Raw genomic sequence first — 8994 nt, forward strand, 5'->3', positions numbered from 1 at the left:
ACGGAAGTACCTAACATGTGGTCATAAACTGTTGTTTGGGCACACGGCGGGGCTCAGAAGGGAGGGAGCGCCATTTGGCTTTTGGAGCACAGATTTTGCTGGATTGGTTTCTTGACACCATGTTGCTTTTGCAAAGCCCCTAAGGTACCAGTACAGTGGAGCTCCCCAAAAGTGATGCCATTTACAAAACTACACCCCTTAAGGAATTCATCTAGGGGTTTAGTGAGCATTTTGACCCCACGGATGTTTCATAGATTATTAGAATTGGGCAGTGAAAATAAAAATTCATTTTTCTTCAATAACTCGTAGCTTTAGATCAAAATTTCTGTTTTTTATTTTTTTTCAACAAAAACGAGAAAAGGCACCCCAACATTTATAAAGCAATTTCTCCTGAGTACGGCAATACCCCATATGTGGTTATAAACTGAAGGGAAGGAGCGCCATTTGAGTGCAGATTTTGCTGGATGTCGCATTTGCAAAGCCCCTGTGGGACCAAAACAGTGGAAACCCCCCGGAAGTGACCACATTTTGGGAACTACACCCCTCAAGGTATTCACCGAGGGGTGTAGTGATCATGTTAACCCTGCAGGTGTTTTGCAGAAATTAGTGGGCACTCGATGTTGCAGAGTGAAAGAGTTTTTTTCTTTTTTCCATAGATATGCCAATAGGTGGTGCCCGGCCTGTGCCACCATAACAAGACCGCTCTCTAATTATTACGATGTTTCCTGGTTTTAGATTCACCCTACATGGGGCCCTTTTCTTTTGCCTGGACATATGACAGGGCTCAGGGGTGAGAGAGCACCATGTGAAATTGAGGCCTAATTTGGCGACTTACAAAGTATTGGCTCACAATTGCAGAGGCTCAGATGTGAAATAATAAGATAAACCCCTGAGAAGTGACCCCATTTTGGAAACTGCAGCCCTCAAGGCATTTATTAAGGGGTGCAGTGAGCATTTTCAGCCTACAGGTCTTTTCCATAAATGATTGCGCTGCGGATGGTGCAAAGTATACATTTACATTTTTTTCCCCAGATGTGACATTTCCGTGGCAAATATGTCATGCCCAGGTTATGCCACTGGAGACACACACCCCAAATATTGTTAAAAGGGTTCTCCTGGGTATAGCGATGCCATATATGTGGAAGTAACTGCTGTTTGGGCACACTGGGAGGGAGCGCCATTTGGCTTTTCAGATGGTATAATTATGTGGGGGTACATGATAGCCGGGCAGAGTACATCAGGGGCATAGTCAGGTGGTATAATAATGTGGGGGCACATGTAAGCCGGGCAGAGTACATCAGGGGCATAGTCAGATGGTATAATTATGTGGGGGTACATGATAGCTGGGCAGAGTACATCAGGGGCATAGTCAGATGGTATAATTATGTGGGGGTACATGAAAGCCGGGTAGAGTACATCAGGGGCATAGTCAGGTGGTATAATAATGTGGGGGCACATGTAAGCCGGGCAGAGTACAGCAGAGACATTGTCAGGTGGTATAATAATGGGGTAAAATAATCCATAGATGTGCGTTACGCTGTGGAGAATCCTTTCTGCATCGGCCGGTGTCGCACTGATAAATGTCCTTATCCCCCTTTTGGTCCAGACTTCGCACCTTTGCAGTTTGGGTAATTTTGCTGGGAAGAGTTGTCCTGGTATAATACGGGCGCCCTCGCTTCCAGCAGATATGTTTGGGCCCTCCCCATATTGGTATAATACGGGCGCTCTCGCTTCCAGCAGATATGTTTGGGCCCTCCCCTTCCTGGTAAAGTACAGGCGCCGTCCAGCAGATCTTTGGGCCCTCCCCATATTGGTATAATACAGGGACCCTCGCTCCCAGCAGATATGTTTGGGCCCTCCCTTTCCTGGTATAATACGGGCGCCCTCGCTTCCAGCAGATGTTTTGGCCCTCCACTGCCTGGTATAATACGGGCACCCTCGCTTCCAGCAGATATATTTGGGTCCTTCCCTTCCTGGTATAATACGGGCACCCTCGCTTCCAGCAGATATATTTGGGTCCTCCCTTTCTTGGTATAATACGGGCACCCTCGCCTCCAGAGGATGTTTGGGCCCTCCACTTCCTGGTATAATACGGGCGCCCTCGCTTCCAGCAGATGTTTTGGCCCTCCACTGCCTGGTATACGGGCACCCTCGCTTCCAGCAGATATATTTGGGTCCTTCCCTTCCTGGTATAATACGGGCACCCTCGCTTCCAGCAGATATATTTGGGTCCTCCCTTTCTTGGTATAATACGGGCACCCTCGCCTCCAGAGGATGTTTGGGCCCTCCACTTCCTGGTATAATACGGGCGCTCTCGCCTCCAGAGGATGTTTGGGCCCTCCACTTCCTGGTATAATACGGGCGCCCCTCGCTTCCAGCAGATATGTTTGGGCCCTCCACTTCCTGGTATAATACGGGCGCTCTCGCTTCCAGCAGATGTTTGGGCCCTCCACTTCCTGGTATAATACGGGCACCCTCTCTTCCAGCAGATGTTTGGGCCCTCCACTTCCTGGTATAATACGGGCGCTCTCGATTCCAGCAGATGTTTGGGCCCTCCACTTCCTGGTATAATACGGGCGCTCTCGCTTCCAGAGGATGTTTGGGCCCTCCACTTCCTGGTATAATACGGGCACCCTCTCTTCCAGCAGATGTTTGGGCCCTCCACTTCCTGGTATAATACGGGCGCCCCTCGCTTCCAGCAGATATGTTTGGGCCCTCCACTTCCTGGTATAATACGGGCGCTCTCGCTTCCAGCAGATGTTTGGGCCCACCACTTCCTGGTATAATACGGGCACCCTCTCTTCCAGCAGATGTTTGGGCCCTCCACTTCCTGGTATAATACGGGCGCTCTCGCTTCCAGAGGATGTTTGGGCCCTCCACTTCCTGGTATAATACGGGCACCCTCTCTTCCAGCAGATGTTTGGGCCCTCCACTTCCTGGTATAATACGGGCACCCTCTCTTCCAGCAGATGTTTGGGCCCTCCACTTCCTGGTATAATACGGGCACCCTCTCTTCCAGCAGATGTTTGGGCCCTCCACTTCCTGGTATAATACGGGCGCCCTCGCTTCCAGCAGATATGTTTGGGCCCTCCCCTTCCTGGTAAAGTACAGGCGCCGTCCAGCAGATGTTTGGGCCCTCCCCATATTGGTATAATACAGGGACCCTCGCTCCCAGCAGATATGTTTGGGCCCTCCCTTTCCTGGTATAATACGGGCACCCTCGCTTCCAGCAGATATATTTGGGTCCTCCCTTTCTTGGTATAATACGGGCACCCTCGCCTCCAGAGGATGTTTGGGCCCTCCACTTCCTGGTATAATACGGGCGCTCTCGCTTCCAGCAGATGTTTGGGCCCTCCACTTCCTGGTATAATACGGGCGCTCTCGCTTCCAGCAGATGTTTGGGCCCTCCACTTCCTGGTATAATACGGGCACCCTCTCTTCCAGCAGATGTTTGGGCCCTCCACTTCCTGGTATAATACGGGCGCTCTCGATTCCAGCAGATGTTTGGGCCCTCCACTTCCTGGTATAATACGGGCGCTCTCGCTTCCAGAGGATGTTTGGGCCCTCCACTTCCTGGTATAATACGGGCACCCTCTCTTCCAGCAGATGTTTGGGCCCTCCACTTCCTGGTATAATACGGGCGCCCCTCGCTTCCAGCAGATATGTTTGGGCCCTCCACTTCCTGGTATAATACGGGCGCTCTCGCTTCCAGAGGATGTTTGGGCCCTCCACTTCCTGGTATAATACGGGCACCCTCTCTTCCAGCAGATGTTTGGGCCCTCCACTTCCTGGTATAATACGGGCACCCTCTCTTCCAGCAGATGTTTGGGCCCTCCACTTCCTGGTATAATACGGGCACCCTCTCTTCCAGCAGATGTTTGGGCCCTCCACTTCCTGGTATAATACGGGCGCCCTCGCTTCCAGCAGATATGTTTGGGCCCTCCCTTTCCTGGTTCCCTAACTTTAGGGCCTTTGATAAATCGCCTCTTGAAACACAAAAAATGTTCCCCTCTGATCTGCACAACTGCATGTTTTACTTTCCTGACTTATTGGAGCCATAACTAATTGTATTTTTTCATAGACGTAGTGGAATGAGGGCTGATTTTTTGTGGGACGCGCTGTCGTTTTTATTCTTACCATTCTGATGTACATGCGACCTATTTGATCACTTGTTATCCAATTTTTTTGGGAAGCGAGGTGACCAAAAAACAGCAATTGAGTTTTTAAAAAAAAAATACAAATAATAATTTATATGTCGTTCACCATGGGTTATAAATTACATGTTGACTTTATTCTGCGGTCCAGTCCGATTCCGGCGATACCAAATTTATAGCGCTTTTTTGTTTTACAACTTTTTTTTATTTTTGTCCCACTATGGGACTTGAAGGTCTTACTGCCTGATTTATGTTAGAACGCCTCCTGTTGCCATAGCAGCTGTTGGCACCCCTACAATCGCATAGCAGGACTGCCGATTTGGCTACAAACTAAGATGCTGCAATTGTTTTGAGGGTTGGGATTGGAACTAGCTCCAGTCCCTGCTTTTACAGCAGGGTGTCAGCTATAACATACAGCTGACACCCGCCGCTGATGACGCAGGCTAAGCTTTTGTGCTTGCGCCATCTTCCCGTCGGTACCGTAAGCCCTTTAGACCCTGCCTCCAAGTGGGGCCTAGACGGCTTCTGCACTAGGCAGACCGGGAGGCCAGTGTTACACTTGACTGCTGCATGTAAGAGGTTAATGGCGGGATAGGAGCCAACTTCGGTCCCCGGAATTACTGTACAGTAGGGTGTCAATGTGGATAAATGTAAAGTTCTTCACTTGAGCCGAGGACATGCATTTTAGAATTCTGCATTAAATAGTAAAGCACTGGGTGGCACCGCAGCGGTAAACTAACTATAACCAGCGCCAGGCAGCTGTTGCCAAGGCAAATAAAATCATGGGATGCATTAAGAGGTTCAGATGTGCATGAGGAGAATATAGGATTACCTCTATACAAATCACTAGTCAGACCACACAGGGAATAGTGTATACAGTACTGAGCACCAGTCTATGAGCATAGCAGAGCTGGAGCCAGGAATGGCAGAGCTGGAGCCAGGTATGGCAGAGCTGGAGCCAGGAATGGCAGAGCTGGAGCCAGGAATGGCAGGGTGACCAGGTAATTCACGGAATGGGTGGATTGCAGTCTCAAGAAAAATGATCCAACTATTACTATTAGAAAAGAGAGGGCTAGGTGCGCTCTAATTACAATGTACAGAGATCTGTCTAATCCAGGGGTCTCAAGCACGTGGCCCCTGGGGCGGTCATCTGCAGCCTGGGGGACACAGAGCCGCTAGTACAGGCTCTGCTCCGGGACTCTGGGGAATCCTCTGACATCGCTGACCATATAAGGACAGCGATGTCTGGGTCTTCCCCAGAGCTGGAGTCCCGGGCGGAGCGCTAGTACAGGATCTGCTCCGGGACTCGGGGGAAGCCTCTGACATCGCTGACCATATAAGGACAGTGATGTCTGGGTCTTCCCCAGAGCTGAAGTCCCGGGCGGAGCGTTAGTACAGGATCTGCTCCGGGACTCGGGGGGAATCCTCTGACATCGCTGTCCACACATGGATCCCTGAAGAGCTGAGGAAGGTTTGGCGGCTTTTAATGCTACTATATAGGTACTTTTACATGGCGAGACCTGGGCCGTGTACACGAGACTGCTAGTTGATCGGTGCTCGTCGCCTCGTGCTCGTACATTTCTATCAGGACCCCCGTTTACACCAAGATGCTGCCGACAAGGAGAATTTCAGTATTTAAAACACTCCAATCTGATTGATCCAGCGTTGGCTCGTTCATCGGCTGATCGCTGCCCGTTTACACAGGGAATTATCGGGAACGAGTATTCTGGGAACCCTGGTTTGCCCAATAAATGGCCGGTGTAAAAGGGTCTTTATACTCACGTGATCCTGGAACCCTATTAGTCTCACGGAAAAGTTCCCCTTATTTGGGTAAGTGCCCATTCTACGAGGGCTGTTGATGGATCCCGGGCGTTGCGGCTCCGACCTTCAGTCTCTGTCCATGATGTCCTCACCCCACAAGCTGCAAATCATAATGATGTCCTCACCCCACAAGCTGCAAATCATAATAATGTTGTTACACCACAAGCTGCAGGTCTTATTAGCTATTCGTGTCCTCACCCCACACCACAAGCTGCAGGTCTTATTAGCTACCCGTGTCCTCACCCCACACTATTCGTGTCCTCACCTCACACCACAAGCTGCAGGTCTTATTAGCTACCCGTGTCCTCACCCCACAAGCTGCAGGTCTTATTAGCTACCCGTGTCCTCACCCCACAAGCTGCAGGTCTTATTAGCTACCCGTGTCCTCACCCCACACCACAAGCTGCAGGTCTTATTAGCTACCCGTGTCCTCACCTCACACCACAAGCTGCAGGTCTTATTAGCTATTCGTGTCCTCACCTCACACCACAAGCTGCAGGTCTTATTAGCTACCCGTGTCCTCACCCCACACCACAAGCTGCAGGTCTTATTAGCTACCCGTGTCCTCACCTCACACCACAAGCTGCAGGTCTTATTAGCTATCCGTGTCCTCACCTCACACCACAAGCTGCAGGTCTTATTAGCTACCCGTGTCCTCACCTCACACCACAAGCTGCAGGTCTTATTAGCTACCCGTGTCCTCACCTCACACCACAAGCTGCAGGTCTTATTAGCTATTCGTGTCCTCACCCCACATTATTCGTGTCCTCACCTCACACCACAAGCTGCAGGTCTTATTAGCTATTCGTGTCCTCACCTCACACCACAAGCTGCAGGTCTTATTAGCTATCCGTGTCCTCACCTCACACCACAAGCTGCAGGTCTTATTAGCTACCCGTGTCCTCACCTCACACCACAAGCTGCAGGTCTTATTAGCTACCCGTGTCCTCACCTCACACCACAAGCTGCAGGTCTTATTAGCTATTCGTGTCCTCACCCCACACTATTCGTGTCCTCACCTCACACCACAAGCTGCAGGTCTTATTAGCTACCCGTGTCCTCACCCCACACTATTCGCGTCCTCACCTCACACCACAAGCTGCAGGTCTTATTAGCTATCCGTGTCCTCACCTCACACCACAAGCTGCAGGTCTTATTAGGTATTCGCGTCCTCACCTCACACCACAAGCTGCAGGTCTTATTAGGTATTCGCGTCCTCACCTCACACCACAAGCTGCAGGTCTTATTAGCTATTCGCGTCCTCACCTCACACCACAAGCTGCAGGTCTTATTAGCTACCCGTGTCCTCACCTCACACCACAAGCTGCAGGTCTTATTAGCTACCCGTGTCCTCACCTCACACCACAAGCTGCAGGTCTTATTAGCTATTCGTGTCCTCACCCCACACTATTCGTGTCCTCACCTCACACCACAAGCTGCAGGTCTTATTAGCTATCCGTGTCCTCACCTCACACCACAAGCTGCAGGTCTTATTAGGTATTCGCGTCCTCACCTCACACCACAAGCTGCAGGTCTTATTAGGTATTCGCGTCCTCACCTCACACCACAAGCTGCAGGTCTTATTAGCTATTCGCGTCCTCACCTCACACCACAAGCTGCAGGTCTTATTAGCTATCCGTGTCCTCACCTCACACCACAAGCTGCAGGTCTTATTAGCTACCCGTGTCCTCACCTCACACCACAAGCTGCAGGTCTTATTAGCTACCCGTGTCCTCACCTCACACCACAAGCTGCAGGTCTTATTAGCTATTCGTGTCCTCACCTCACACCACAAGCTGCAGGTCTTATTAGCTACCCGTGTCCTCACCCCACACTATTCGCGTCCTCACCTCACACCACAAGCTGCAGGTCTTATTAGGTATTTGCGTCCTCACCTCACACCACAAGCTGCAGGTCTTATTAGCTATTCGCGTCCTCACCTCACACCACAAGCTGCAGGTCTTATTAGGTATTCGCGTCCTCACCTCACACCACAAGCTGCAGGTCTTATTAGCTATTCGCGTCCTCACCTCACACCACAAGCTGCAGGTCTTATTAGCTATTCGCGTCCTCACCTCACACCACAAGCTGCAGGTCTTATTAGCTATCCGCGTCCTCACCTCACACCACAAGCTGCAGGTCTTATTAGCTATTCGCGTCCTCACCTCACACCACAAGCTGCAGGTCTTATTAGCTATCCGCGTCCTCACCTCACACCACAAGCTGCAGGTCTTATTAGCTATTCGCGTCCTCACCTCACACCACAAGCTGCAGGTCTTATTAGGTATTCGCGTCCTCACCTCACACCACAAGCTGCAGGTCTTATTAGGTATTCGCGTCCTCACCTCACACCACAAGCTGCAGGTCTTATTAGGTATTCGCGTCCTCACCTCACACCACAAGCTGCAGGTCTTATTAGCTATTCGCGTCCTCACCTCACACCACAAGCTGCAGGTCTTATTAGCTATTCGCGTCCTCACCTCACACCACAAGCTGCAGGTCTTATTAGCTATTCGCATCCTCACCTCACACCACAAGCTGCAGGTCTTATTAGCTATTCGCGTCCTCACCTCACACCACAAGCTGCAGGTCTTATTAGGTATTCGTGTCCTCACCTCACACCACAAGCTGCAGGTCTTATTAGGTATTCGCGTCCTCACCTCACACCACAAGCTGCAGGTCTTATTAGCTATTCGCGTCCTCACCTCACACCACAAGCTGCAGGTCTTATTAGGTATTCGCGTCCTCACCTCACACCACAAGCTGCAGGTCTTATTAGGTATTCGCGTCCTCACCTCACACCACAAGCTGCAGGTCTTATTAGGTATTCGCGTCCTCACCTCACACCACAAGCTGCAGGTCTTATTAGGTATTCGCGTCCTCACCTCACACCACAAGCTGCAGGTCTTATTAGCTATTCGTGTCCTCACCTCACACCACAAGCTGCAGGTCTTATTAGGTATTCGCGTCCTCACCTCACACCACAAGCTGCAGGTCTTATTAGCTATTCGCGTCCTCA

The sequence above is a fragment of the Rhinoderma darwinii genome, chromosome 3, assembly GCF_050947455.1.
Source record: "Rhinoderma darwinii isolate aRhiDar2 chromosome 3, aRhiDar2.hap1, whole genome shotgun sequence".
NCBI classification, from domain to species: Eukaryota; Metazoa; Chordata; class Amphibia; order Anura; family Rhinodermatidae; genus Rhinoderma; species Rhinoderma darwinii.